This window comes from Euprymna scolopes, chromosome 11, assembly GCF_053919585.1.
Source record: "Euprymna scolopes isolate OS-2025 chromosome 11, ASM5391958v1, whole genome shotgun sequence".
Lineage (NCBI taxonomy): Eukaryota > Metazoa > Mollusca > Cephalopoda > Sepiida > Sepiolidae > Euprymna > Euprymna scolopes.
Window position 1 is genome coordinate 29797604 of NC_136492.1, and position 21673 is coordinate 29819276.

The 21673-nt window shown below is 38.3% G+C and overlaps 76 non-coding genes across 76 annotated transcripts; all 76 read right to left on the reverse strand.

Moving 5' to 3' along the window:
- Nucleotides 1-165: 165 nt before the first annotated feature.
- Trnar-ucg (transfer RNA arginine (anticodon UCG)) lies at nucleotides 166-238 on the reverse strand. The gene has a single exon. It is a non-coding gene; the product is annotated as a tRNA-Arg (tRNA).
- Nucleotides 239-417: 179 nt separating this feature from the next.
- On the reverse strand, nucleotides 418-490 carry Trnar-ucg (transfer RNA arginine (anticodon UCG)). Its single transcript has one exon. It is a non-coding gene; the product is annotated as a tRNA-Arg (tRNA).
- A 179-nt stretch (nucleotides 491-669) lies between these two features.
- Nucleotides 670-742, reverse strand: Trnar-ucg (transfer RNA arginine (anticodon UCG)). The gene has a single exon. It is a non-coding gene; the product is annotated as a tRNA-Arg (tRNA).
- Nucleotides 743-921: 179 nt separating this feature from the next.
- Nucleotides 922-994, reverse strand: Trnar-ucg (transfer RNA arginine (anticodon UCG)). Its single transcript has one exon. It is a non-coding gene; the product is annotated as a tRNA-Arg (tRNA).
- A 179-nt stretch (nucleotides 995-1173) lies between these two features.
- On the reverse strand, nucleotides 1174-1246 carry Trnar-ucg (transfer RNA arginine (anticodon UCG)). The gene has a single exon. It is a non-coding gene; the product is annotated as a tRNA-Arg (tRNA).
- A 410-nt stretch (nucleotides 1247-1656) lies between these two features.
- On the reverse strand, nucleotides 1657-1729 carry Trnar-ucg (transfer RNA arginine (anticodon UCG)). The gene has a single exon. It is a non-coding gene; the product is annotated as a tRNA-Arg (tRNA).
- A 179-nt stretch (nucleotides 1730-1908) lies between these two features.
- On the reverse strand, nucleotides 1909-1981 carry Trnar-ucg (transfer RNA arginine (anticodon UCG)). The gene has a single exon. It is a non-coding gene; the product is annotated as a tRNA-Arg (tRNA).
- A 179-nt stretch (nucleotides 1982-2160) lies between these two features.
- Trnar-ucg (transfer RNA arginine (anticodon UCG)) lies at nucleotides 2161-2233 on the reverse strand. Its single transcript has one exon. It is a non-coding gene; the product is annotated as a tRNA-Arg (tRNA).
- A 179-nt stretch (nucleotides 2234-2412) lies between these two features.
- Nucleotides 2413-2485, reverse strand: Trnar-ucg (transfer RNA arginine (anticodon UCG)). Its single transcript has one exon. It is a non-coding gene; the product is annotated as a tRNA-Arg (tRNA).
- A 179-nt stretch (nucleotides 2486-2664) lies between these two features.
- On the reverse strand, nucleotides 2665-2737 carry Trnar-ucg (transfer RNA arginine (anticodon UCG)). The gene has a single exon. It is a non-coding gene; the product is annotated as a tRNA-Arg (tRNA).
- Nucleotides 2738-2916: 179 nt separating this feature from the next.
- Nucleotides 2917-2989, reverse strand: Trnar-ucg (transfer RNA arginine (anticodon UCG)). The gene has a single exon. It is a non-coding gene; the product is annotated as a tRNA-Arg (tRNA).
- A 179-nt stretch (nucleotides 2990-3168) lies between these two features.
- Trnar-ucg (transfer RNA arginine (anticodon UCG)) lies at nucleotides 3169-3241 on the reverse strand. Its single transcript has one exon. It is a non-coding gene; the product is annotated as a tRNA-Arg (tRNA).
- A 179-nt stretch (nucleotides 3242-3420) lies between these two features.
- Nucleotides 3421-3493, reverse strand: Trnar-ucg (transfer RNA arginine (anticodon UCG)). Its single transcript has one exon. It is a non-coding gene; the product is annotated as a tRNA-Arg (tRNA).
- A 179-nt stretch (nucleotides 3494-3672) lies between these two features.
- Trnar-ucg (transfer RNA arginine (anticodon UCG)) lies at nucleotides 3673-3745 on the reverse strand. The gene has a single exon. It is a non-coding gene; the product is annotated as a tRNA-Arg (tRNA).
- A 179-nt stretch (nucleotides 3746-3924) lies between these two features.
- On the reverse strand, nucleotides 3925-3997 carry Trnar-ucg (transfer RNA arginine (anticodon UCG)). The gene has a single exon. It is a non-coding gene; the product is annotated as a tRNA-Arg (tRNA).
- Nucleotides 3998-4428: 431 nt separating this feature from the next.
- Trnar-ucg (transfer RNA arginine (anticodon UCG)) lies at nucleotides 4429-4501 on the reverse strand. The gene has a single exon. It is a non-coding gene; the product is annotated as a tRNA-Arg (tRNA).
- Nucleotides 4502-4680: 179 nt separating this feature from the next.
- On the reverse strand, nucleotides 4681-4753 carry Trnar-ucg (transfer RNA arginine (anticodon UCG)). The gene has a single exon. It is a non-coding gene; the product is annotated as a tRNA-Arg (tRNA).
- Nucleotides 4754-4932: 179 nt separating this feature from the next.
- On the reverse strand, nucleotides 4933-5005 carry Trnar-ucg (transfer RNA arginine (anticodon UCG)). The gene has a single exon. It is a non-coding gene; the product is annotated as a tRNA-Arg (tRNA).
- Nucleotides 5006-5184: 179 nt separating this feature from the next.
- Nucleotides 5185-5257, reverse strand: Trnar-ucg (transfer RNA arginine (anticodon UCG)). Its single transcript has one exon. It is a non-coding gene; the product is annotated as a tRNA-Arg (tRNA).
- Nucleotides 5258-5436: 179 nt separating this feature from the next.
- Nucleotides 5437-5509, reverse strand: Trnar-ucg (transfer RNA arginine (anticodon UCG)). The gene has a single exon. It is a non-coding gene; the product is annotated as a tRNA-Arg (tRNA).
- Nucleotides 5510-5688: 179 nt separating this feature from the next.
- On the reverse strand, nucleotides 5689-5761 carry Trnar-ucg (transfer RNA arginine (anticodon UCG)). The gene has a single exon. It is a non-coding gene; the product is annotated as a tRNA-Arg (tRNA).
- A 179-nt stretch (nucleotides 5762-5940) lies between these two features.
- On the reverse strand, nucleotides 5941-6013 carry Trnar-ucg (transfer RNA arginine (anticodon UCG)). Its single transcript has one exon. It is a non-coding gene; the product is annotated as a tRNA-Arg (tRNA).
- A 179-nt stretch (nucleotides 6014-6192) lies between these two features.
- Trnar-ucg (transfer RNA arginine (anticodon UCG)) lies at nucleotides 6193-6265 on the reverse strand. The gene has a single exon. It is a non-coding gene; the product is annotated as a tRNA-Arg (tRNA).
- Nucleotides 6266-6444: 179 nt separating this feature from the next.
- Trnar-ucg (transfer RNA arginine (anticodon UCG)) lies at nucleotides 6445-6517 on the reverse strand. Its single transcript has one exon. It is a non-coding gene; the product is annotated as a tRNA-Arg (tRNA).
- Nucleotides 6518-6696: 179 nt separating this feature from the next.
- Nucleotides 6697-6769, reverse strand: Trnar-ucg (transfer RNA arginine (anticodon UCG)). The gene has a single exon. It is a non-coding gene; the product is annotated as a tRNA-Arg (tRNA).
- Nucleotides 6770-6948: 179 nt separating this feature from the next.
- On the reverse strand, nucleotides 6949-7021 carry Trnar-ucg (transfer RNA arginine (anticodon UCG)). Its single transcript has one exon. It is a non-coding gene; the product is annotated as a tRNA-Arg (tRNA).
- A 179-nt stretch (nucleotides 7022-7200) lies between these two features.
- Trnar-ucg (transfer RNA arginine (anticodon UCG)) lies at nucleotides 7201-7273 on the reverse strand. The gene has a single exon. It is a non-coding gene; the product is annotated as a tRNA-Arg (tRNA).
- Nucleotides 7274-7452: 179 nt separating this feature from the next.
- Nucleotides 7453-7525, reverse strand: Trnar-ucg (transfer RNA arginine (anticodon UCG)). Its single transcript has one exon. It is a non-coding gene; the product is annotated as a tRNA-Arg (tRNA).
- A 179-nt stretch (nucleotides 7526-7704) lies between these two features.
- Nucleotides 7705-7777, reverse strand: Trnar-ucg (transfer RNA arginine (anticodon UCG)). Its single transcript has one exon. It is a non-coding gene; the product is annotated as a tRNA-Arg (tRNA).
- Nucleotides 7778-7956: 179 nt separating this feature from the next.
- Nucleotides 7957-8029, reverse strand: Trnar-ucg (transfer RNA arginine (anticodon UCG)). The gene has a single exon. It is a non-coding gene; the product is annotated as a tRNA-Arg (tRNA).
- Nucleotides 8030-8208: 179 nt separating this feature from the next.
- Nucleotides 8209-8281, reverse strand: Trnar-ucg (transfer RNA arginine (anticodon UCG)). Its single transcript has one exon. It is a non-coding gene; the product is annotated as a tRNA-Arg (tRNA).
- Nucleotides 8282-8460: 179 nt separating this feature from the next.
- Nucleotides 8461-8533, reverse strand: Trnar-ucg (transfer RNA arginine (anticodon UCG)). Its single transcript has one exon. It is a non-coding gene; the product is annotated as a tRNA-Arg (tRNA).
- Nucleotides 8534-8712: 179 nt separating this feature from the next.
- Nucleotides 8713-8785, reverse strand: Trnar-ucg (transfer RNA arginine (anticodon UCG)). The gene has a single exon. It is a non-coding gene; the product is annotated as a tRNA-Arg (tRNA).
- A 179-nt stretch (nucleotides 8786-8964) lies between these two features.
- On the reverse strand, nucleotides 8965-9037 carry Trnar-ucg (transfer RNA arginine (anticodon UCG)). Its single transcript has one exon. It is a non-coding gene; the product is annotated as a tRNA-Arg (tRNA).
- Nucleotides 9038-9216: 179 nt separating this feature from the next.
- On the reverse strand, nucleotides 9217-9289 carry Trnar-ucg (transfer RNA arginine (anticodon UCG)). The gene has a single exon. It is a non-coding gene; the product is annotated as a tRNA-Arg (tRNA).
- Nucleotides 9290-9468: 179 nt separating this feature from the next.
- Nucleotides 9469-9541, reverse strand: Trnar-ucg (transfer RNA arginine (anticodon UCG)). The gene has a single exon. It is a non-coding gene; the product is annotated as a tRNA-Arg (tRNA).
- Nucleotides 9542-9720: 179 nt separating this feature from the next.
- Nucleotides 9721-9793, reverse strand: Trnar-ucg (transfer RNA arginine (anticodon UCG)). The gene has a single exon. It is a non-coding gene; the product is annotated as a tRNA-Arg (tRNA).
- Nucleotides 9794-9972: 179 nt separating this feature from the next.
- Trnar-ucg (transfer RNA arginine (anticodon UCG)) lies at nucleotides 9973-10045 on the reverse strand. The gene has a single exon. It is a non-coding gene; the product is annotated as a tRNA-Arg (tRNA).
- A 179-nt stretch (nucleotides 10046-10224) lies between these two features.
- On the reverse strand, nucleotides 10225-10297 carry Trnar-ucg (transfer RNA arginine (anticodon UCG)). The gene has a single exon. It is a non-coding gene; the product is annotated as a tRNA-Arg (tRNA).
- A 431-nt stretch (nucleotides 10298-10728) lies between these two features.
- On the reverse strand, nucleotides 10729-10801 carry Trnar-ucg (transfer RNA arginine (anticodon UCG)). Its single transcript has one exon. It is a non-coding gene; the product is annotated as a tRNA-Arg (tRNA).
- Nucleotides 10802-10980: 179 nt separating this feature from the next.
- On the reverse strand, nucleotides 10981-11053 carry Trnar-ucg (transfer RNA arginine (anticodon UCG)). Its single transcript has one exon. It is a non-coding gene; the product is annotated as a tRNA-Arg (tRNA).
- A 179-nt stretch (nucleotides 11054-11232) lies between these two features.
- Nucleotides 11233-11305, reverse strand: Trnar-ucg (transfer RNA arginine (anticodon UCG)). The gene has a single exon. It is a non-coding gene; the product is annotated as a tRNA-Arg (tRNA).
- Nucleotides 11306-11484: 179 nt separating this feature from the next.
- Trnar-ucg (transfer RNA arginine (anticodon UCG)) lies at nucleotides 11485-11557 on the reverse strand. The gene has a single exon. It is a non-coding gene; the product is annotated as a tRNA-Arg (tRNA).
- A 179-nt stretch (nucleotides 11558-11736) lies between these two features.
- Nucleotides 11737-11809, reverse strand: Trnar-ucg (transfer RNA arginine (anticodon UCG)). The gene has a single exon. It is a non-coding gene; the product is annotated as a tRNA-Arg (tRNA).
- A 179-nt stretch (nucleotides 11810-11988) lies between these two features.
- Trnar-ucg (transfer RNA arginine (anticodon UCG)) lies at nucleotides 11989-12061 on the reverse strand. The gene has a single exon. It is a non-coding gene; the product is annotated as a tRNA-Arg (tRNA).
- A 179-nt stretch (nucleotides 12062-12240) lies between these two features.
- Trnar-ucg (transfer RNA arginine (anticodon UCG)) lies at nucleotides 12241-12313 on the reverse strand. The gene has a single exon. It is a non-coding gene; the product is annotated as a tRNA-Arg (tRNA).
- A 179-nt stretch (nucleotides 12314-12492) lies between these two features.
- Nucleotides 12493-12565, reverse strand: Trnar-ucg (transfer RNA arginine (anticodon UCG)). Its single transcript has one exon. It is a non-coding gene; the product is annotated as a tRNA-Arg (tRNA).
- A 935-nt stretch (nucleotides 12566-13500) lies between these two features.
- Trnar-ucg (transfer RNA arginine (anticodon UCG)) lies at nucleotides 13501-13573 on the reverse strand. The gene has a single exon. It is a non-coding gene; the product is annotated as a tRNA-Arg (tRNA).
- Nucleotides 13574-13752: 179 nt separating this feature from the next.
- Trnar-ucg (transfer RNA arginine (anticodon UCG)) lies at nucleotides 13753-13825 on the reverse strand. Its single transcript has one exon. It is a non-coding gene; the product is annotated as a tRNA-Arg (tRNA).
- Nucleotides 13826-14004: 179 nt separating this feature from the next.
- Nucleotides 14005-14077, reverse strand: Trnar-ucg (transfer RNA arginine (anticodon UCG)). The gene has a single exon. It is a non-coding gene; the product is annotated as a tRNA-Arg (tRNA).
- Nucleotides 14078-14256: 179 nt separating this feature from the next.
- Trnar-ucg (transfer RNA arginine (anticodon UCG)) lies at nucleotides 14257-14329 on the reverse strand. Its single transcript has one exon. It is a non-coding gene; the product is annotated as a tRNA-Arg (tRNA).
- Nucleotides 14330-14508: 179 nt separating this feature from the next.
- On the reverse strand, nucleotides 14509-14581 carry Trnar-ucg (transfer RNA arginine (anticodon UCG)). Its single transcript has one exon. It is a non-coding gene; the product is annotated as a tRNA-Arg (tRNA).
- A 179-nt stretch (nucleotides 14582-14760) lies between these two features.
- Nucleotides 14761-14833, reverse strand: Trnar-ucg (transfer RNA arginine (anticodon UCG)). Its single transcript has one exon. It is a non-coding gene; the product is annotated as a tRNA-Arg (tRNA).
- A 179-nt stretch (nucleotides 14834-15012) lies between these two features.
- Trnar-ucg (transfer RNA arginine (anticodon UCG)) lies at nucleotides 15013-15085 on the reverse strand. Its single transcript has one exon. It is a non-coding gene; the product is annotated as a tRNA-Arg (tRNA).
- Nucleotides 15086-15264: 179 nt separating this feature from the next.
- Nucleotides 15265-15337, reverse strand: Trnar-ucg (transfer RNA arginine (anticodon UCG)). Its single transcript has one exon. It is a non-coding gene; the product is annotated as a tRNA-Arg (tRNA).
- Nucleotides 15338-15516: 179 nt separating this feature from the next.
- Trnar-ucg (transfer RNA arginine (anticodon UCG)) lies at nucleotides 15517-15589 on the reverse strand. Its single transcript has one exon. It is a non-coding gene; the product is annotated as a tRNA-Arg (tRNA).
- Nucleotides 15590-15768: 179 nt separating this feature from the next.
- Trnar-ucg (transfer RNA arginine (anticodon UCG)) lies at nucleotides 15769-15841 on the reverse strand. The gene has a single exon. It is a non-coding gene; the product is annotated as a tRNA-Arg (tRNA).
- Nucleotides 15842-16020: 179 nt separating this feature from the next.
- On the reverse strand, nucleotides 16021-16093 carry Trnar-ucg (transfer RNA arginine (anticodon UCG)). The gene has a single exon. It is a non-coding gene; the product is annotated as a tRNA-Arg (tRNA).
- Nucleotides 16094-16272: 179 nt separating this feature from the next.
- Nucleotides 16273-16345, reverse strand: Trnar-ucg (transfer RNA arginine (anticodon UCG)). The gene has a single exon. It is a non-coding gene; the product is annotated as a tRNA-Arg (tRNA).
- A 179-nt stretch (nucleotides 16346-16524) lies between these two features.
- Nucleotides 16525-16597, reverse strand: Trnar-ucg (transfer RNA arginine (anticodon UCG)). The gene has a single exon. It is a non-coding gene; the product is annotated as a tRNA-Arg (tRNA).
- A 179-nt stretch (nucleotides 16598-16776) lies between these two features.
- On the reverse strand, nucleotides 16777-16849 carry Trnar-ucg (transfer RNA arginine (anticodon UCG)). Its single transcript has one exon. It is a non-coding gene; the product is annotated as a tRNA-Arg (tRNA).
- A 179-nt stretch (nucleotides 16850-17028) lies between these two features.
- On the reverse strand, nucleotides 17029-17101 carry Trnar-ucg (transfer RNA arginine (anticodon UCG)). Its single transcript has one exon. It is a non-coding gene; the product is annotated as a tRNA-Arg (tRNA).
- A 179-nt stretch (nucleotides 17102-17280) lies between these two features.
- Trnar-ucg (transfer RNA arginine (anticodon UCG)) lies at nucleotides 17281-17353 on the reverse strand. Its single transcript has one exon. It is a non-coding gene; the product is annotated as a tRNA-Arg (tRNA).
- A 179-nt stretch (nucleotides 17354-17532) lies between these two features.
- On the reverse strand, nucleotides 17533-17605 carry Trnar-ucg (transfer RNA arginine (anticodon UCG)). Its single transcript has one exon. It is a non-coding gene; the product is annotated as a tRNA-Arg (tRNA).
- A 179-nt stretch (nucleotides 17606-17784) lies between these two features.
- Trnar-ucg (transfer RNA arginine (anticodon UCG)) lies at nucleotides 17785-17857 on the reverse strand. Its single transcript has one exon. It is a non-coding gene; the product is annotated as a tRNA-Arg (tRNA).
- Nucleotides 17858-18792: 935 nt separating this feature from the next.
- Trnar-ucg (transfer RNA arginine (anticodon UCG)) lies at nucleotides 18793-18865 on the reverse strand. Its single transcript has one exon. It is a non-coding gene; the product is annotated as a tRNA-Arg (tRNA).
- A 179-nt stretch (nucleotides 18866-19044) lies between these two features.
- Nucleotides 19045-19117, reverse strand: Trnar-ucg (transfer RNA arginine (anticodon UCG)). Its single transcript has one exon. It is a non-coding gene; the product is annotated as a tRNA-Arg (tRNA).
- A 179-nt stretch (nucleotides 19118-19296) lies between these two features.
- Trnar-ucg (transfer RNA arginine (anticodon UCG)) lies at nucleotides 19297-19369 on the reverse strand. The gene has a single exon. It is a non-coding gene; the product is annotated as a tRNA-Arg (tRNA).
- Nucleotides 19370-19548: 179 nt separating this feature from the next.
- Trnar-ucg (transfer RNA arginine (anticodon UCG)) lies at nucleotides 19549-19621 on the reverse strand. Its single transcript has one exon. It is a non-coding gene; the product is annotated as a tRNA-Arg (tRNA).
- Nucleotides 19622-19800: 179 nt separating this feature from the next.
- Nucleotides 19801-19873, reverse strand: Trnar-ucg (transfer RNA arginine (anticodon UCG)). The gene has a single exon. It is a non-coding gene; the product is annotated as a tRNA-Arg (tRNA).
- A 179-nt stretch (nucleotides 19874-20052) lies between these two features.
- Trnar-ucg (transfer RNA arginine (anticodon UCG)) lies at nucleotides 20053-20125 on the reverse strand. Its single transcript has one exon. It is a non-coding gene; the product is annotated as a tRNA-Arg (tRNA).
- A 179-nt stretch (nucleotides 20126-20304) lies between these two features.
- Trnar-ucg (transfer RNA arginine (anticodon UCG)) lies at nucleotides 20305-20377 on the reverse strand. Its single transcript has one exon. It is a non-coding gene; the product is annotated as a tRNA-Arg (tRNA).
- A 179-nt stretch (nucleotides 20378-20556) lies between these two features.
- On the reverse strand, nucleotides 20557-20629 carry Trnar-ucg (transfer RNA arginine (anticodon UCG)). Its single transcript has one exon. It is a non-coding gene; the product is annotated as a tRNA-Arg (tRNA).
- A 179-nt stretch (nucleotides 20630-20808) lies between these two features.
- On the reverse strand, nucleotides 20809-20881 carry Trnar-ucg (transfer RNA arginine (anticodon UCG)). The gene has a single exon. It is a non-coding gene; the product is annotated as a tRNA-Arg (tRNA).
- Nucleotides 20882-21060: 179 nt separating this feature from the next.
- Trnar-ucg (transfer RNA arginine (anticodon UCG)) lies at nucleotides 21061-21133 on the reverse strand. Its single transcript has one exon. It is a non-coding gene; the product is annotated as a tRNA-Arg (tRNA).
- Nucleotides 21134-21564: 431 nt separating this feature from the next.
- On the reverse strand, nucleotides 21565-21637 carry Trnar-ucg (transfer RNA arginine (anticodon UCG)). The gene has a single exon. It is a non-coding gene; the product is annotated as a tRNA-Arg (tRNA).
- Between the last annotated feature and the right edge of the window lie 36 nt (nucleotides 21638-21673).

Genomic DNA, 21673 nt, shown 5'->3' on the forward strand with positions numbered 1-21673 from the left:
AAGAAAACCGGATGAAAATATATGAGGGCATCTAAACAACCGAAGTAGAAATTATGGTAGAAATCAGCATCGAAAAATAATTCACATGTTAAACACAACATACTCATGATTAACAGGTGGAAGTTGTTTCGTTTAATATAAAAGAATGATCACGACAAAACAATTCGACCACGGCGAGACTCGAACTCGCAATCTTCTGATTCGAAGTCAGACGCCTTATCAATTAGGCCACGCGGCCACATCAATATAAGAAAGAAAACAGGATGAAAATATATGAGGGCATCTAAACAACCGAAGTAGAAATTATGGTAGAAATCAGCATCGAAAAATAATTCACATGTTAAACGCAACATACTCATGATTAACAGGTGGAAGTTGTTTCGTTTAATATAAAAGAATGATCACGACAAAACAATTCGACCACGACGAGACTCGAACTCGCAATCTTCTGATTCGAAGTCAGACGCCTTATCCATTAGGCCACGCGGCCACATCGATGTGCGAAAGTAAACAGGATGAAAATATATGAGGGCATCTAAACAACCGAAGTAGAAATTATGGTAGAAATCAGCATCGAAAAATAATTCACATGTTAAACGCAACATACTCATGATTAACAGGTTTAAGTTGTTTCGTTTAATATAAAAGAATGATCACGACAAAACAATTCTACCACGACGAGACTCGAACTCGCAATCTTCTGATTCGAAGTCAGACGCCTTATCCATTAGGCCACGCGGCCACATCGATATGTGAAAGAAAACAGGATGAAAATATATGAGGGCATCTAAACAACCGAAGTAGAAATTATGCTAGAAATCAGCATCGAAAAATAATTCACATGTTAAACGCAACATACTCATGATTAACAGGTTTAAGTTGTTTCGTTTAATATAAAAGAATGATCACGACAAAACAATTCGACCACGACGAGACTCGAACTCGCAATCATCTGATTCGAAGTCAGACGCCTTATCCATTAGGCAACGCGGCCACATCAATATAAGAAAGAAAACAGGATGAAAATATATGAGGGCATCTAAACAACCGAAGTAGAAATTATGGTAGAAATCAGCATCGAAAAATAATTCACATGTTAAACGAAACATACTCATGATTAACAGGTTTAAGTTGTTTCGTTTAATATAAAAGAATGATCACGACAAAACAATTCGACCACGACGAGACTCGAACTCGCAATCTTCTGATTCGAAGTCAGACGCCTTATCCATTAGGCCACGCGGCCACATCGATGTGCGAAAGAAAACAGGATGAAAATATATGAGGGCATCTAAACAACCGAAGTAGAAATTATGGTAGAAATCAGCATCGAAAAATAATTCACATGTTAAACGCAACATACTCATGATTAACAGGCGGAAGTTGTTTCGTTTAATATAAAAGAATGATCACGACAAAACAATTCGACCACGACGAGACTCGAACTCAGACGCCTTATCCATTAGGCCACGCGGCCACATCAATATAAGAAAGAAAACAGGATGAAAATATATGAGGGCATCTAAACAACCGAAGTAGAAATTATGGTAGAAATCAGCATCGAAAAATAATTCACATGTTAAACGCAACATACTCATGATTAACAGGTTTAAGTTGTTTCGTTTAATATAAAAGAATGATCACGACAAAACAATTCGACCACGACGAGACTAGAACTCGCAATCTTCTGATTCGAAGTCAGACGCCTTATCCATTAGGCCACGCGGCCACATCGATGTGCGAAAGAAAACAGGATTAAAATATATGAGGGCATCTAAACAACCGAAGTAGAAATTATGGTAGAAATCAGCATCGAAAAATAATTCACATGTTAAACGCAACATACTCATGATTAACAGGTGGAAGTTGTTTCGTTTAATATAAAAGAATGATCACGATAAAACAATTCGACCACGACGAGACTCGAACTCGCAATCTTCTGATTCGAAGTCAGACGCCTTATCCATTAGGCCACGCGGCCACATCAATATAAGAAAGAAAACAGGATGAAAATATATGAGGGCATCTAAACCACCGAAGTAGAAATTATGGTAGAAATCAGCATCGAAAAATAATTCACATGTTAAACGCAACATACTCATGATTAACAGGCGGAAGTTGTTTCGTTTAATATAAAAGAATGATCACGACAAAACAATTCGACCACGACGAGACTCGAACTCGCAATCTTCTGATTCGAAGTCAGACGCCTTATCCATTAGGCCACGCGGCCACATCAATATAAGAAAGAAAACAGGATGAAAATATATGAGGGCATCTAAACAACCGAAGTAGAAATTATGGTAGAAATCAGCATCGAAAAATAATTCACATGTTAAACGCAACATACTCATGATTAACAGGTGGAAGTTGTTTCGTTTAATATAAAAGAATGATCACGACAAAACAATTCGACCACGACGAGACTCGAACTCGCAATCTTCTGATTCGAAGTCAGACGCCTTATCCATTAGGCCACGCGGCCACATCAATATAAGAAAGAAAACAGGATGAAAATATATGAGGGCATCTAAACAACCGAAGTAGAAATTATGGTAGAAATCAGCATCGAAAAATAATTCACGTGTTAAACGCAACATACTCATGATTAACAGGTTTAAGTTGTTTCGTTTAATATAAAAGAATGATCACGACAAAACAATTCGACCACGACGAGACTCGAACTCGCAATCTTCTGATTCGAAGTCAGACGCCTTATCCATTAGGCCACGCGGCCACATCGATGTGCGAAAGAAAACAGGATGAAAATATATGAGGGCATCTAAACAACCGAAGTAGAAATTATGGTAGAAATCAGCATCGAAAAATAATTCACATGATAAACGCAACATACTCATGATTAACAGGTTTAAGTTGTTTCGTTTAATATAAAAGAATGATCACGACAAAACAATTCGACCACGACGAGACTCGAACTCGCAATCATCTGATTCGAAGTCAGACGCCTTATCCATTAGGCCACGCGGCCACATCAATATAAGAAAGAAAACAGGATGAAAATATATGAGGGCATCTAAACCACCGAAGTAGAAATTATCGTAGAAATCAGCATCGAAAAATAATTCACATGTTAAACGCAACATACTCATGATTAACAGGTTTAAGTTGTTTCGTTTAATATAAAAGAATGATCACGACAAAACATTTCGACCACGACGAGACTCGAACTCGCAATCTTCTGATTCGAAGTAAGACGCCTTATCCATTAGGCCACGCGGCCACATCAATATACGAAAGAAAACAGGATGAAAATATATGAGGGCATCTAAACCACCGAAGTAGAAATTATCGTAGAAATCAGCATCGAAAAATAATTCACATGTTAAACGCAACATACTCATGATTAACAGGTTTAAGTTGTTTCGTTTAATATAAAAGAATGATCACGACAAAACAATTCGGCCACGACGAGACTCGAACTCGCAATCTTCTGATTCGAAGTCAGACGCCTTATCCATTTGGCCACGCGGCCACATCGATGTGTGAAAGAAAACAGGATGAAAATATATGAGGGCATCTAAACAACCGAAGTAGAAATTATCGTAGAAATCAGCATCGAAAAATAATTCACATGTTAAACGCAACATACTCATGATTAACAGGTTTAAGTTGTTTCGTTTAATATAAAAGAATGATCACGACAAAACAATTTGACCACGACGAGACTCGACCTCGCAATCTTCTGATTCGAAGTCAGACGCCTTATCCATTAGGCCACGCGGCCACATCGACGCGCGAAAGAAAACAGGATGAAAATATATGAGGGCATCTAAACAACCGAAGTAGAAATTATGGTAGAAATCAGCATCGAAAAATAATTCACATGTTAAACGCAACATACTCATGATTAACAGGTTTAAGTTGTTTCGTTTAATATAAAAGAATGATCACGACAAAACAATTCGACCACGACGAGACTCGAACTCGCAATCTTCTGATTCGAAGTCAGACGCCTTATCCATTAGGCCACGCGGCCACATCAATATAAGAAAGAAAACAGGATGAAAATATATGAGGGCATCTAAACAACCGAAGTAGAAATTATGGTAGAAATCAGCATCGAAAAATAATTCACATGTTAAACGCAACATACTCATGATTAACAGGTGGAAGTTGTTTCGTTTAATATAAAAGAATGATCACGACAAAACAATTCGACCACGACGAGACTCGCACTCGCAATCTTGTGATTCGAAGTCAGACGCCTTATCCGTTAGGCCACGCGACCACATCGATGTGCGAAAGAAAACAGGATGAAAATATATGAGGGCATCTAAACAACCGAAGTAGAAATTATGGTAGAAATCAGCATCGAAAAATAATTCACATGTTAAACGCAACATACTCATGATTAACAGGTGTAAGTTGTTTCGTTTAATATAAAAGAATGATCACGACAAAACAATTCGACCACGACGAGACTCGAACTCGCAATCTTCTGATTCGAAGTCAGACGCCTTATCCATTAGGCCACGCGGCCACATCGATGTGCGAAAGAAAACAGGATGAAAATATATGAGGGCATCTAAACAACCGAAGTAGAAATTATGGTAGAAATCAGCATCGAAAAATAATTCACATGTTAAACGCAACATACTCATGATTAACAGGTGGAAGTTGTTTCGTTTAATATAAAAGAATGATCACGATAAAACAATTCGACCACGACGAGACTCGAACTCGCAATCTTCTGATTCGAAGTCAGACGCCTTATCCATTAGGCCACGCGGCCACATCAATATAAGAACGAAAACAGGATGAAAATAAATGAGGGCATCTAAACAACCGAAGTAGAAATTATGGTAGAAATCAGCATCGAAAAATAATTCACATGTTAAACGCAACATACTCATGATTAACAGGCGGAAGTTGTTTCGTTTAATATAAAAGAATGATCACGACAAAACAATTCGACCACGACGAGACTCGAACTCGCAATCTTCTGATTCGAAGTCAGACGCCTTATCCATTAGGCCACGCGGCCACATCAATATAAGAAAGAAAACAGGATGAAAATATATGAGGGCATCTAAACAACCGAAGTAGAAATTATGGTAGAAATCAGCATCGAAAAATAATTCACATGTTAAACGCAACATACTCATGATTAACAGGTGGAAGTTGTTTCGTTTAATATAAAAGAATGATCACGACAAAACAATTCGACCACGACGAGACTCGAACTCGCAATCTTCTGATTCGAAGTCAGACGCCTTATCCATTAGGCCACGCGGCCACATCGATGTGCGAAAGAAAACAGGATTAAAATATATGAGGGCATCTAAACAACCGAAGTAGAAATTATGGTAGAAATCAGCATCGAAAAATAATTCACATGATAAACGCAACATACTCATGATTAACAGGTTTAAGTTGTTTCGTTTAATATAAAAGAATGATCACGACAAAACAATTCGACCACGACGAGACTCGAACTCGCAATCATCTGATTCGAAGTCAGACGCCTTATCCATTAGGCCACGCGGCCACATCGATGTGCGAAAGAAAACAGGATGAAAATATATGAGGGCATCTAAACCACCGAAGTAGAAATTATCGTAGAAATCAGCATCGAAAAATAATTCACATGTTAAACGCAACATACTCATGATTAACAGGTTTAAGTTGTTTCGTTTAATATAAAAGAATGATCACGACAAAACAATTCGACCACGACGAGACTCGAACTCGCAATCTTCTGATTCGAAGTCAGACGCCTTATCCATTAGGCCACGCGGCCACATCAATATACGAAAGAAAACAGGATGAAAATATATGAGGGCATCTAAACCACCGAAGTAGAAATTATCGTAGAAATCAGCATCGAAAAATAATTCACATGTTAAACGCAACATACTCATGATTAACAGGTTTAAGTTGTTTCGTTTAATATAAAAGAATGATCACGACAAAAAAATTCGGCCACGACGAGACTCGAACTCGCAATCTTCTGATTCGAAGTCAGACGCCTTATCCATTAGGCCACGCGGCCACATCGATGTGTGAAAGAAAACAGGATGAAAATATATGAGGGCATCTAAACAACCGAAGTAGAAATTATGGTAGAAATCAGCATCGAAAAATAATTCACATGTTAAACGCAACATACTCATGATTAACAGGTTTAAGTTGTTTCGTTTAATATAAAAGAATGATCACGACAAAACAATTCGACCACGACGAGACTCGACCTCGCAATCTTCTGATTCGAAATCAGACGCCTTATCCATTAGGCCACGCGGCCACATCGACGCGCGAAAGAAAACAGGATGAAAATATATGAGGGCATCTAAACAACCGAAGTAGACATTATCGTAGAAATCAGCATCGAAAAATAATTCACATGTTAAACGCAACATACTCATGATTAACAGGTTTAAGTTGTTTCGTTTAATATAAAAGAATGATCACGACAAAACAATTCGACCACGACGAGACTCGAACTCGCAATCTTCTGATTCGAAGTCAGACGCCTTATCCATTAGGCCACGCGGCCACATCGATGTGCGAAAGAAAACAGGATGAAAATATATGAGGGCATCTAAACAACCGAAGTAGAAATTATGGTAGAAATCAGCATCGAAAAATAATTCACATGTTAAACGCAACATACTCATGATTAACAGGTTTAAGTTGTTTCGTTTAATATAAAAGAATGATCACGACAAAACAATTCGACCACGACGAGACTCGAACTCGCAATCTTCTGATTCGAAGTCAGACGCCTTATCCATTAGGCCACGCGGCCACATCAATATAAGAAAGAAAACAGGATGAAAATATATGAGGGCATCTAAACAACCGAAGTAGAAATTATGGTAGAAATTAGCATCGAAAAATAATTCACATGTTAAACGCAACATACTCATGATTAACAGGTGGAAGTTGTTTCGTTTAATATAAAAGAATGATCACGACAAAACAATTCGACCACGACGAGACTCGCACTCGCAACCTTCTGATTCGAAGTCAGACGCCTTATCCGTTAGGCCACGCGGCCACATCGATGTGCGAAAGAAAACAGGATGAAAATATATGAGGGCATCTAAACAACCGAAGTAGAAATTATGGTAGAAATCAGCATCGAAAAATAATTCACATGTTAAACGCAACATACTCATGATTAACAGGTTTAAGTTGTTTCGTTTAATATAAAAGAATGATCACGACAAAACAATTCGACCACGACGAGACTCGAACTCGCAATCTTCTGATTCGAAGTCAGACGCCTTATCCATTAGGCCACGCGGCCACATCGATGTGCGAAAGAAAACAGGATTAAAATATATGAGGGCATCTAAACAACCGAAGTAGAAATTATGGTAGAAATCAGCATCGAAAAATAATTCACATGTTAAACGCAACATACTCATGATTAACAGGCGGAAGTTGTTTCGTTTAATATAAAAGAATGATCACGACAAAACAATTCGACCACGACGAGACTCGAACTCGCAATCTTCTGATTCGAAGTCAGACGACTTATCCATTAGGCCACGCGGCCACATCAATATAAGAAAGAAAACAGGATGAAAATATATGAGGGCATCTAAACAACCGAAGTAGAAATTATGGTAGAAATCAGCATCGAAAAATAATTCACATGTTAAACGCAACATACTCATGATTAACAGGCGGAAGTTGTTTCGTTTAATATAAAAGAATGATCACGACAAAACAATTCGACCACGACGAGACTCGAACTCGCAATCTTCTGATTCGAAGTCAGACGCCTTATCCATTAGGCCACGCGGCCACATCAATATAAGAAAGAAAACAGGATGAAAATATATGAGGGCATCTAAACAACCGAAGTAGAAATTATGGTAGAAATCAGCATCGAAAAATAATTCACATGTTAAACGCAACATACTCATGATTAACAGGTGGAAGTTGTTTCGTTTAATATAAAAGAATGATCACGACGAAACAATTCGACCACGACGAGACTCGCACTCGCAATCTTCTGATTCGAAGTCAGACGCCTTATCCGTTAGGCCACGCGGCCACATCGTTGTGCGAAAGAAAACAGGATGAAAATATATGAGGGCATCTAAACAACCGAAGTAGAAATTATGGTAGAAATCAGCATCGAAAAATAATTCACATGTTAAACGCAACATACTCATGATTAACAGGCGGAAGTTGTTTCGTTTAATATAAAAGAATGATCACGACAAAACAATGCGACCACGACGAGACTCGAACTCGCAATCTTCTGATTCGAAGTCAGACGACTTATCCATTAGGCCACGCGGCCACATCAATATAAGAAAGAAAACAGGATGAAAATATATGAGGGCATCTAAACAACCGAAGTAGAAATTATGGTAGAAATCAGCATCGAAAAATAATTCACATGTTAAACGCAACATACTCATGATTAACAGGCGGAAGTTGTTTCGTTTAATATAAAAGAATGATCACGACAAAACAATTCGACCACGACGAGACTCGAACTCGCAATCTTCTGATTCGAAGTCAGACGCCTTATCCATTAGGCCACGCGGCCACATCGATGTGTGAAAGAAAACAGGATGAAAATATATGAGGGCATCTAAACAACCGGAGCAGAAATTATGGTAGAAATCAGCATCGAAAAATAATTCACATGTTAAACGCAACATACTCATGATTAACAGGTGGAAGTTGTTTCGTTTAATATAAAAGAATGATCACGACAAAACAATTCGACCACGACGAGACTCGAACTCGCAATCTTCTGATTCGAAGTCAGACGCCTTATCCGTTAGGCCACGCGGCCACATCGATGTGCGAAAGAAAACAGGATGAAAATATATGAGGGCATCTAAACAACCGAAGTAGAAATTATGGTAGAAATCAGCATCGAAAAATAATTCACATGTTAAACGCAACATACTCATGATTAACAGGTGGAAGTTGTTTCGTTTAATATAAAAGAATGATCACGACGAAACAATTCGACCACGACGAGACTCGCACTCGCAATCTTCTGATTCGAAGTCAGACGCCTTATCCGTTAGGCCACGCGGCCACATCGTTGTGCGAAAGAAAACAGGATGAAAATATATGAGGGCATCTAAACAACCGAAGTAGAAATTATGGTAGAAATCAGCATCGAAAAATAATTCACATGTTAAACGCAACATACTCATGATTAACAGGCGGAAGTTGTTTCGTTTAATATAAAAGAATGATCACGACAAAACAATTCGACCACGACGAGACTCGACCTCGCAATCTTCTGATTCGAAGTCAGACGCCTTATCCATTAGGCCACGCGGCCACATCGACGCGCGAAAGAAAACAGGATGAAAATATATGAGGGCATCTAAACAACCGAAGTAGACATTATCGTAGAAATCAGCATCGAAAAATAATTCACATGTTAAACGCAACATACTCATGATTACCAGGTTTAAGTTGTTTCGTTTAATATAAAAGAATGATCACGACAAAACAATTCGACCACGACGAGACTCGAACTCGCAATCTTCTGATTCGAAGTCAGACGCCTTATCCATTAGGCCACGCGGCCACATCGATGTGCGAAAGAAAACAGGATGAAAATATATGAGGGCATCTAAACAACCGAAGTAGAAATTATGGTAGAAATCAGCATCGAAAAATAATTCACATGTTAAACGCAACATACTCATGATTAACAGGTGGAAGTTGTTTCGTTTAATATAAAAGAATGATCACGACAAAACAATTCGACCACGACGAGACTCGCACTCGCAATCTTCTGATTCGAAGTCAGACGCCTTATCCATTAGGCCACGCGGCCACATCAATATAAGAAAGAAAACAGGATGAAAATATATGAGGGCATCTAAACAACCGAAGTAGAAATTATGGTAGAAATCAGCATCGAAAAATAATTCACATGTTAAACGCAACATACTCATGATTAACAGGCGGAAGTTGTTTCGTTTAATATAAAAGAATGATCACGACAAAACAATTCGACCACGACGAGACTCGAACTCGCAATCTTCTGATTCGAAGTCAGACGCCTTATCCATTAGGCCACGCGGCCACATCGATGTGCGGAAGAAAACAGGATGAAAATATATGAGGGCATCTAAACAACCGAAGTAGAAATTATGGTAGAAATCAGCATCGAAAAATAATTCACATGATAAACGCAACATACTCATGATTAACAGGTTTAACTTGTTTCGTTTAATATAAAAGAATGATCACGATAAAACAATTCGACCACGACGAGACTCGAACTCGCAATCTTCTGATTCGAAGTCAGACGCCTTATCCATTAGGCCACGCGGCCACATTGGTATACGAAAGAAAACAGGATTAAAATAAATGAGGGCATCTAAACAACAGGAGCAGAAATTATGGTAGAAATCAGCATCGAAAAATAATTCACATGTTAAACGCAACATACTCATGATTAACAGGCGGAAGTTGTTTCGTTTAATATAAAAGAATGATCACGACAAAACAATTCGACCACGACAAGACTCGAACTCGCAATCTTCTGATTCGAAGTCAGACGACTTATCCATTAGGCCACGCGGCCACATCAATATAAGAAAGAAAACAGGATGAAAATATATGAGGGCATCTAAACAACCGAAGTAGAAATTATGGTAGAAATCAGCATCGAAAAATAATTCACATGTTAAACGCAACATACTCATGATTAACAGGCGGAAGTTGTTTCGTTTAATATAAAAGAATGATCACGACAAAACAATTCGACCACGACGAGACTCGAACTCGCAATCTTCTGATTCGAAGTCAGACGCCTTATCCATTAGGCCACGCTGCCACGTCAATATAAGAAAGAAAACAGGATGAAAATATATGAGGGCATCTAAACAACCGAAGTAGAAATTATGGTAGAAATCAGCATCGAAAAATAATTCACATGTTAAACGCAACATACTCATGATTAACAGGTGGAAGTTGTTTCGTTTAATATAAAAGAATGATCACGACAAAACAATTCGACCACGACGAGACTCGCACTCGCAATCTTCTGATTCGAAGTCAGACGCCTTATCCATTAGGCCACGCGGCCACATCAATATAAGAAAGAAAACAGGATGAAAATATATGAGGGCATCTAAACAACCGAAGTAGAAATTATGGTAGAAATCAGCATCGAAAAATAATTCACATGTTAAACGCAACATACTCATGATTAACAGGCGGAAGTTGTTTCGTTTAATATAAAAGAATGATCACGACAAAACAATTCGACCACGACGAGACTCGAACTCGCAATCTTCTGATTCGAAGTCAGACGCCTTATCCATTAGGCCACGCGGCCACATCAATATAAGAAAGAAAACAGGATGAAAATATATGAGGGCATCTAAACAACCGAAGTAGAAATTATGGTAGAAATCAGCATCGAAAAATAATTCACATGATAAACGCAACATACTCATGATTAACAGGTTTAACTTGTTTCGTTTAATATAAAAGAATGATCAGGATAAAACAATTCGACCACGACGAGACTCGCACTCGCAATCTTCTGATTCGAAGTCAGACGCCTTATCCGTTAGGCCACGCGGCCACATAGATGTGCGAAAGAAAACAGGATGAAAATATATGAGGGCATCTAAACAACCGAAGTAGAAATTATGGTAGAAATCAGCATCGAAAAATAATTCACATGTTAAACGCAACATACTCATGATTAACAGGCGGAAGTTGTTTCGTTTAATATAAAAGAATGATCACGACAAAGCAATTCGACCACGACGAGACTCGAACTAGCAATCTTCTGATTCGAAGTCAGACGCCTTATCCATTAGGCCACGCGGCCACATCAATATAAGAAAGAAAACAGGATGAAAATATATGAGGGCATCTAAACAACCGAAGTAGAAATTATGGTAGAAATCAGCATCGAAAAATAATTCACATGTTAAACGCAACATACTCATGATTAACAGGTGGAAGTTGTTTCGTTTAATATAAAAGAATGATCACGACAAAACAATTCGACCACGACGAGACTCGAACTCGCAATCTTCTGATTCGAAGTCAGACGCCTTATCCATTAGGCCACGCGGCCACATCGATGTGCGAAAGAAAACAGGATGAAAATATATGAGGGCATCTAAACAACCGAAGTAGAAATTATGGTAGAAATCAGCATCGAAAAATAATTCACATGATAAACGCAACATACTCATGATTAACAGGTTTAACTTGTTTCGTTTAATATAAAAGAATGATCACGATAAAACAATTCGACCACGACGAGACTCGAACTCGCAATCTTCTGATTCGAAGTCAGACGCCTTATCCATTAGGCCACGCGGCCACATCAATATAAGAAAGAAAACAGGATGAAAATATATGAGGGCATCTAAACAACAGGAGCAGAAATTATGGTAGAAATCAGCATCGAAAAATAATTCACATGTTAAACGCAACATACTCATGATTAACAGGCGGAAGTTGTTTCGTTTAATATAAAAGAATGATCACGACAAAACAATTCGACCACGACGAGACTCGAACTCGCAATCTTCTGATTCGAAGTCAGACGACTTATCCATTAGGCCACGCGGCCACATCAATATAAGAAAGAAAACAGGATGAAAATATATGAGGGCATCTAAACAACCGAAGTAGAAATTATGGTAGAAATCAGCATCGAAAAATAATTCACATGTTAAACGCAACATACTCATGATTAACAGGCGGAAGTTGTTTCGTTTAATATAAAAGAATGATCACGACAAAACAATTCGACCACGACGAGACTCGAACTCGCAATCTTCTGATTCGAAGTCAGACGACTTATCATTTAGGCCACGCGGCCACATCAATATAAGAAAGAAAACAGGATGAAAATATATGAGGGCATCTAAACAACCGAAGTAGAAATTATGGTAGAAATCAGCATCGAAAAATAATTCACATGTTAAACGCAACATACTCATGATTAACAGGTGGAAGTTGTTTCGTTTAATATAAAAGAATGATCACGACAAAACAATTCGACCACGACGAGACTCGAACTCGCAATCTTCTGATTCGAAGTCAGACGCCTTATCCATTATGCCCCGCGGCCACATCGATGTGCGAAAGAAAACAGGATGAAAATATATCAGGGAATCTAAACAACCGAAGTAGAAATTATGGTAGAAATCAGCATCGAAAAATAATTCACATGTTAAACGCAACATACTCATGATTAACAGGTTTAAGTTGTTTCGTTTAATATAAAAGAATGATCACGACTAAACAATTCGACCACGACGAGACTCGAACTCTGAATCTTCTGATTCGAAGTAAGACGCCTTATCCGTTAGGCCACGCGGCCACATCGATGTGCAAAAGAAAACAGGATGAAAATATATGAGGGCATCTAAACAACCGAAGTAGAAATTATCGTAGAAATCAGCATCGAAAAATAATTCACATGTTAAACGCAACATACTCATGATTAACAGGTTTAAGTTGTTTTGTTTAATATAAAAGAATGATCACGACAAAACAATTCGACCACGACGAGACTCGAACTCGCAATCTTCTGATTCGAAGTCAGACGCCTTATCCATTAGGCCACGCGGCCACATCGATGTGCGAAAGAAAACAGGATGAAAATATATGAGGGCATCTAAACAACCGAAGTAGAAATTATGGTAGAAATCAGCATCGAAAAATAATTCACATGTTAAACGCAACATACTCATGATTAACAGGCGGAAGTTGTTTCGTTTAATATAAAAGAATGATCACGACAAAACAATTCGACCACGACGAGACTCGAACTCGCAATCTTCTGATTCGAAGTCAGACGCCTTATCCATTAGGCCACGCGGCCACATCGATGTGCGAAAGAAAACAGGATGAAAATATATGAGGGCATCTAAACAACCGAAGTAGAAATTATGGTAGAAATCAGCATCGAAAAATAATTCACATGATAAACGCAACATACTCATGATTAACAGGTTTAACTTGTTTCGTTTAATATAAAAGAATGATCACGATAAAACAATTCGACCACGACGAGACTCGAACTCGCAATCTTCTGATTCGAAGTCAGACGCCTTATCCATTAGGCCACGCGGCCACATTGGTATACGAAAGAAAACAGGATTAAAATATATGAGGGCATCTAAACAACAGGAGCAGAAATTATGGTAGAAATCAGCATCGAAAAATAATTCACATGTTAAACGCAACATACTCATGATTAACAGGCGGAAGTTGTTTCGTTTAATATAAAAGAATGATCACGACAAAACAATTCGACCACGACGAGACTCGAACTCGCAATCTTCTGATTCGAAGTCAGACGACTTATCCATTAGGCCACGCGGCCACATCAATATAAGAAAGAAAACAGGATGAAAATATATGAGGGCATCTAAACAACCGAAGTAGAAATTATGGTAGAAATCAGCATCGAAAAATAATTCACATGTTAAACGCAACATACTCATGATTAACAGGCGGAAGTTGTTTCGTTTAATATAAAAGAATGATCACGACAAAACAATTCGACCACGACGAGACTCGAACTCGCAATCTTCTGATTCGAAGTCAGACGCCTTATCCATTAGGCCACGCTGCCACGTCAATATAAGAAAGAAAACAGGATGAAAATATATGAGGGCATCTAAACAACCGAAGTAGAAATTATGGTAGAAATCAGCATCGAAAAATAATTCACATGTTAAACGCAACATACTCATGATTAACAGGTGGAAGTTGTTTCGTTTAATATAAAAGAATGATCACGATAAAACAATTCGACCACGACGAGACTCGCACTCGCAATCTTCTGATTCGAAGTCAGACGCCTTATCCGTTAGGCCACGCGGCCACATCGATGTGCGAAAGAAAACAGGATGAAAATATATGAGGGCATCTAAACAACCGAAGTAGAAATTATGGTAGAAATCAGCATCGAAAAATAATTCACATGTTAAACGCAACATACTCATGATTAACAGGCGGAAGTTGTTTCGTTTAATATAAAAGAATGATCACGACAAAACAATTCGACCACGACGAGACTCGAACTAGCAATCTTCTGATTCGAAGTCAGACGCCTTATCCATTAGGCCACGCGGCCACATCAATATAAGAAAGAAAACAGGATGAAAATATATGAGGGCATCTAAACAACCGAAGTAGAAATTATGGTAGAAATCAGCATCGAAAAATAATTCACATGTTAAACGCAACATACTCATGATTAACAGGTGGAAGTTGTTTCGTTTAATATAAAAGAATGATCACGACAAAACAATTCGACCACGACGAGACTCGAACTCGCAATCTTCTGATTCGAAGTCAGACGCCTTATCCATTAGGCCACGCGGCCACATCGATGTGCGAAAGAAAACAGGATGAAAATATATGAGGGCATCTAAACAACCGAAGTAGAAATTATGGTAGAAATCAGCATCGAAAAATAATTCACATGATAAACGCAACATACTCATGATTAACAGGTTTAACTTGTTTCGTTTAATATAAAAGAATGATCACGATAAAACAATTCGACCACGACGAGACTCGAACTCGCAATCTTCTGATTCGAAGTCAGACGCCTTATCCATTAGGCCACGCGGCCACATTGGTATACGAAAGAAAACAGGATTAAAATAAATGAGGGCATCTAAACAACAGGAGCAGAAATTATGGTAGAAATCAGCATCGAAAAATAATTCACATGTTAAACGCAACATACTCATGATTAACAGGCGGAAGTTGTTTCGTTTAATATAAAAGAATGATCACGACAAAACAATTCGACCACGACGAGACTCGAACTCGCAATCTTCTGATTCGAAGTCAGACGACTTATCCATTAGGCCACGCGGCCACATCAATATAAGAAAGAAAACAGGATGAAAATATATGAGGGCATCTAAACAACCGAAGTAGAAATTATGGTAGAAATCAGCATCGAAAAATAATTCACATGTTAAACGCAACATACTCATGATTAACAGGCGGAAGTTGTTTCGTTTAATATAAAAGAATGATCACGACAAAACAATTCGACCACGACGAGACTCGAACTCGCAATCTTCTGATTCGAAGTCAGACGCCTTATCCATTAGGCCACGCTGCCACGTCAATATAAGAAAGAAAACAGGATGAAAATATATGAGGGCATCTAAACAACCGAAGTAGAAATTATGGTAGAAATCAGCATCGAAAAATAATTCACATGTTAAACGCAACATACTCATGATTAACAGGTGGAAGTTGTTTCGTTTAATATAAAAGAATGATCACGACAAAACAATTCGACCACGACGAGACTCGCACTCGCAATCTTCTGATTCGAAGTCAGACGCCTTATCCATTAGGCCACGCGGCCACATCAATATAAGAAAGAAAACAGGATGAAAATATATGAGGGCATCTAAACAACCGAAGTAGAAATTATGGTAGAAATCAGCATCGAAAAATAATTCACATGTTAAACGCAACATACTCATGATTAACAGGCGGAAGTTGTTTCGTTTAATATAAAAGAATGATCACGACAAAACAATTCGACCACGACGAGACTCGAACTCGCAATCTTCTGATTCGAAGTCAGACGCCTTATCCATTAGGCCACGCGGCCACATCAATATAAGAAAGAAAACAGGATGAAAATATATGAGGGCATCTAAACAACCGAAGTAGAAATTATGGTAGAAATCAGCATCGAAAAATAATTCACATGATAAACGCAACATACTCATGATTAACAGGTTTAACTTGTTTCGTTTAATATAAAAGAATGATCAGGATAAAACAATTCGACCACGACGAGACTCGCACTCGCAATCTTCTGATTCGAAGTCAGACGCCTTATCCGTTAGGCCACGCGGCCACATAGATGTGCGAAAGAAAACAGGATGAAAATATATGAGGGCATCTAAACAACCGAAGTAGAAATTATGGTAGAAATCAGCATCGAAAAATAATTCACATGTTAAACGCAACATACTCATGATTAACAGGCGGAAGTTGTTTCGTTTAATATAAAAGAATGATCACGACAAAGCAATTCGACCACGACGAGACTCGAACTAGCAATCTTCTGATTCGAAGTCAGACGCCTTATCCATTAGGCCACGCGGCCACATCAATATAAGAAAGAAAACAGGATGAAAATATATGAGGGCATCTAAACAACCGAAGTAGAAATTATGGTAGAAATCAGCATCGAAAAATAATTCACATGTTAAACGCAACATACTCATGATTAACAGGTGGAAGTTGTTTCGTTTAATATAAAAGAATGATCACGACAAAACAATTCGACCACGACGAGACTCGAACTCGCAATCTTCTGATTCGAAGTCAGACGCCTTATCCATTAGGCCACGCGGCCACATCGATGTGCGAAAGAAAACAGGATGAAAATATATGAGGGCATCTAAACAACCGAAGTAGAAATTATGGTAGAAATCAGCATCGAAAAATAATTCACATGATAAACGCAACATACTCATGATTAACAGGTTTAACTTGTTTCGTTTAATATAAAAGAATGATCACGATAAAACAATTCGACCACGACGAGACTCGAACTCGCAATCTTCTGATTCGAAGTCAGACGCCTTATCCATTAGGCCACGCGGCCACATCAATATAAGAAAGAAAACAGGATGAAAATATATGAGGGCATCTAAACAACAGGAGCAGAAATTATGGTAGAAATCAGCATCGAAAAATAATTCACATGTTAAACGCAACATACTCATGATTAACAGGCGGAAGTTGTTTCGTTTAATATAAAAGAATGATCACGACAAAACAATTCGACCACGACGAGACTCGAACTCGCAATCTTCTGATTCGAAGTCAGACGACTTATCCATTAGGCCACGCGGCCACATCAATATAAGAAAGAAAACAGGATGAAAATATATGAGGGCATCTAAACAACCGAAGTAGAAATTATGGTAGAAATCAGCATCGAAAAATAATTCACATGTTAAACGCAACATACTCATGATTAACAGGCGGAAGTTGTTTCGTTTAATATAAAAGAATGATCACGACAAAACAATTCGACCACGACGAGACTCGAACTCGCAATCTTCTGATTCGAAGTCAGACGACTTATCATTTAGGCCACGCGGCCACATCAATATAAGAAAGAAAACAGGATGAAAATATATGAGGGCATCTAAACAACCGAAGTAGAAATTATGGTAGAAATCAGCATCGAAAAATAATTCACATGTTAAACGCAACATACTCATGATTAACAGGTGGAAGTTGTTTCGTTTAATATAAAAGAATGATCACGACAAAACAATTCGACCACGACGAGACTCGAACTCGCAATCTTCTGATTCGAAGTCAGACGCCTTATCCATTATGCCCCGCGGCCACATCGATGTGCGAAAGAAAACAGGATGAAAATATATCAGGGAATCTAAACAACCGAAGTAGAAATTATGGTAGAAATCAGCATCGAAAAATAATTCACATGTTAAACGCAACATACTCATGATTAACAGGTTTAAGTTGTTTCGTTTAATATAAAAGAATGATCACGACTAAACAATTCGACCACGACGAGACTCGAACTCTGAATCTTCTGATTCGAAGTAAGACGCCTTATCCGTTAGGCCACGCGGCCACATCGATGTGCAAAAGAAAACAGGATGAAAATATATGAGGGCATCTAAACAACCGAAGTAGAAATTATCGTAGAAATCAGCATCGAAAAATAATTCACATGTTAAACGCAACATACTCATGATTAACAGGTTTAAGTTGTTTTGTTTAATATAAAAGAATGATCACGACAAAACAATTCGACCACGACGAGACTCGAACTCGCAATCTTCTGATTCGAAGTCAGACGCCTTATCCATTAGGCCACGCGGCCACATCGATGTGCGAAAGAAAACAGGATGAAAATATATGAGGGCATCTAAACAACCGAAGTAGAAATTATGGTAGAAATCAGCATCGAAAAATAATTCACATGTTAAACGCAACATACTCATGATTAACAGGCGGAAGTTGTTTCGTTTAATATAAAAGAATGATCACGACAAAACAATTCGACCACGACGAGACTCGAACTCGCAATCTTCTGATTCGAAGTCAGACGCCTTATCCATTAGGCCACGCGGCCACATCGATGTGCGAAAGAAAACAGGATGAAAATATATGAGGGCATCTAAACAACCGAAGTAGAAATTATGGTAGAAATCAGCATCGAAAAATAATTCACATGATAAACGCAACATACTCATGATTAACAGGTTTAACTTGTTTCGTTTAATATAAAAGAATGATCACGATAAAACAATTCGACCACGACGAGACTCGAACTCGCAATCTTCTGATTCGAAGTCAGACGCCTTATCCATTAGGCCACGCGGCCACATTGGTATACGAAAGAAAACAGGATTAAAATATATGAGGGCATCTAAACAACAGGAGCAGAAATTATGGTAGAAATCAGCATCGAAAAATAATTCACATGTTAAACGCAACATACTCATGATTAACAGGCGGAAGTTGTTTCGTTTAATATAAAAGAATGATCACGACAAAACAATTCGACCACGACGAGACTCGAACTCGCAATCTTCTGATTCGAAGTCAGACGACTTATCCATTAGGCCACGCGGCCACATCAATATAAGAAAGAAAACAGGATGAAAATATATGAGGGCATCTAAACAACCGAAGTAGAAATTATGGTAGAAATCAGCATCGAAAAATAATTCACATGTTAAACGCAACATACTCATGATTAACAGGCGGAAGTTGTTTCGTTTAATATAAAAGAATGATCACGACAAAACAATTCGACCACGACGAGACTCGAACTCGCAATCTTCTGATTCGAAGTCAGACGCCTTATCCATTAGGCCACGCTGCCACGTCAATATAAGAAAGAAAACAGGATGAAAATATATGAGGGCATCTAAACAACCGAAGTAGAAATTATGGTAGAAATCAGCATCGAAAAATAATTCACATGTTAAACGCAACATACTCATGATTAACAGGTGGAAGTTGTTTCGTTTAATATAAAAGAATGATCACGATAAAACAATTCGACCACGACGAGACTCGCACTCGCAATCTTCTGATTCGAAGTCAGACGCCTTATCCGTTAGGCCACGCGGCCACATCGATGTGCGAAAGAAAACAGGATGAAAATATATGAGGGCATCTAAACAACCGAAGTAGAAATTATGGTAGAAATCAGCATCGAAAAATAATTCACATGTTAAACGCAACATACTCATGATTAACAGGCGGAAGTTGTTTCGTTTAATATAAAAGAATGATCACGACAAAACAATTCGACCACGACGAGACTCGAACTAGCAATCTTCTGATTCGAAGTCAGACGCCTTATCCATTAGGCCACGCGGCCACATCAATATAAGAAAGAAAACAGGATGAAAATATATGAGGGCATCTAAACAACCGAAGTAGAAATTATGGTAGAAATCAGCATCGAAAAATAATTCACATGTTAAACGCAACATACTCATGATTAACAGGTGGAAGTTGTTTCGTTTAATATAAAAGAATGATCACGACAAAACAATTCGACCACGACGAGACTCGAACTCGCAATCTTCTGATTCGAAGTCAGACGCCTTATCCATTAGGCCACGCGGCCACATCGATGTGCGAAAGAAAACAGGATGAAAATATATGAGGGCATCTAAACAACCGAAGTAGAAATTATGGTAGAAATCAGCATCGAAAAATAATTCACATGATAAACGCAACATACTCATGATTAACAGGTTTAACTTGTTTCGTTTAATATAAAAGAATGATCACGATAAAACAATTCGACCACGACGAGACTCGAACTCGCAATCTTCTGATTCGAAGTCAGACGCCTTATCCATTAGGCCACGCGGCCACATCAATATAAGAAAGAAAACAGGATGAAAATATATGAGGGCATCTAAACAACAGGAGCAGAAATTATGGTAGAAATCAGCATCGAAAAATAATTCACATGTTAAACGCAACATACTCATGATTAACAGGCGGAAGTTGTTTCGTTTAATATAAAAGAATGATCACGACAAAACAATTCGACCACGACGAGACTCGAACTCGCAATCTTCTGATTCGAAGTCAGACGACTTATCCATTAGGCCACGCGGCCACATCAATATAAGAAAGAAAACAGGATGAAAATATATGAGGGCATCTAAACAACCGAAGTAGAAATTATGGTAGAAATCAGCATCGAAAAATAATTCACATGTTAAACGCAACATACTCATGATTAACAGGCGGAAGTTGTTTCGTTTAATATAAAAGAATGATCACGACAAAACAATTCGACCACGACGAGACTCGAACTCGCAATCTTCTGATTCGAAGTCAGACGACTTATCATTTAGGCCACGCGGCCACATCAATATAAGAAAGAAAACAGGATGAAAATATATGAGGGCATCTAAACAACCGAAGTAGAAATTATGGTAGAAATCAGCATCGAAAAATAATTCACATGTTAAACGCAACATACTCATGATTAACAGGTGGAAGTTGTTTCGTTTAATATAAAAGAATGATCACGACAAAACAATTCGACCACGACGAGACTCGAACTCGCAATCTTCTGATTCGAAGTCAGACGCCTTATCCATTAGGCCACGCTGCCACGTCAATATAAGAAAGAAAACAGGATGAAAATATA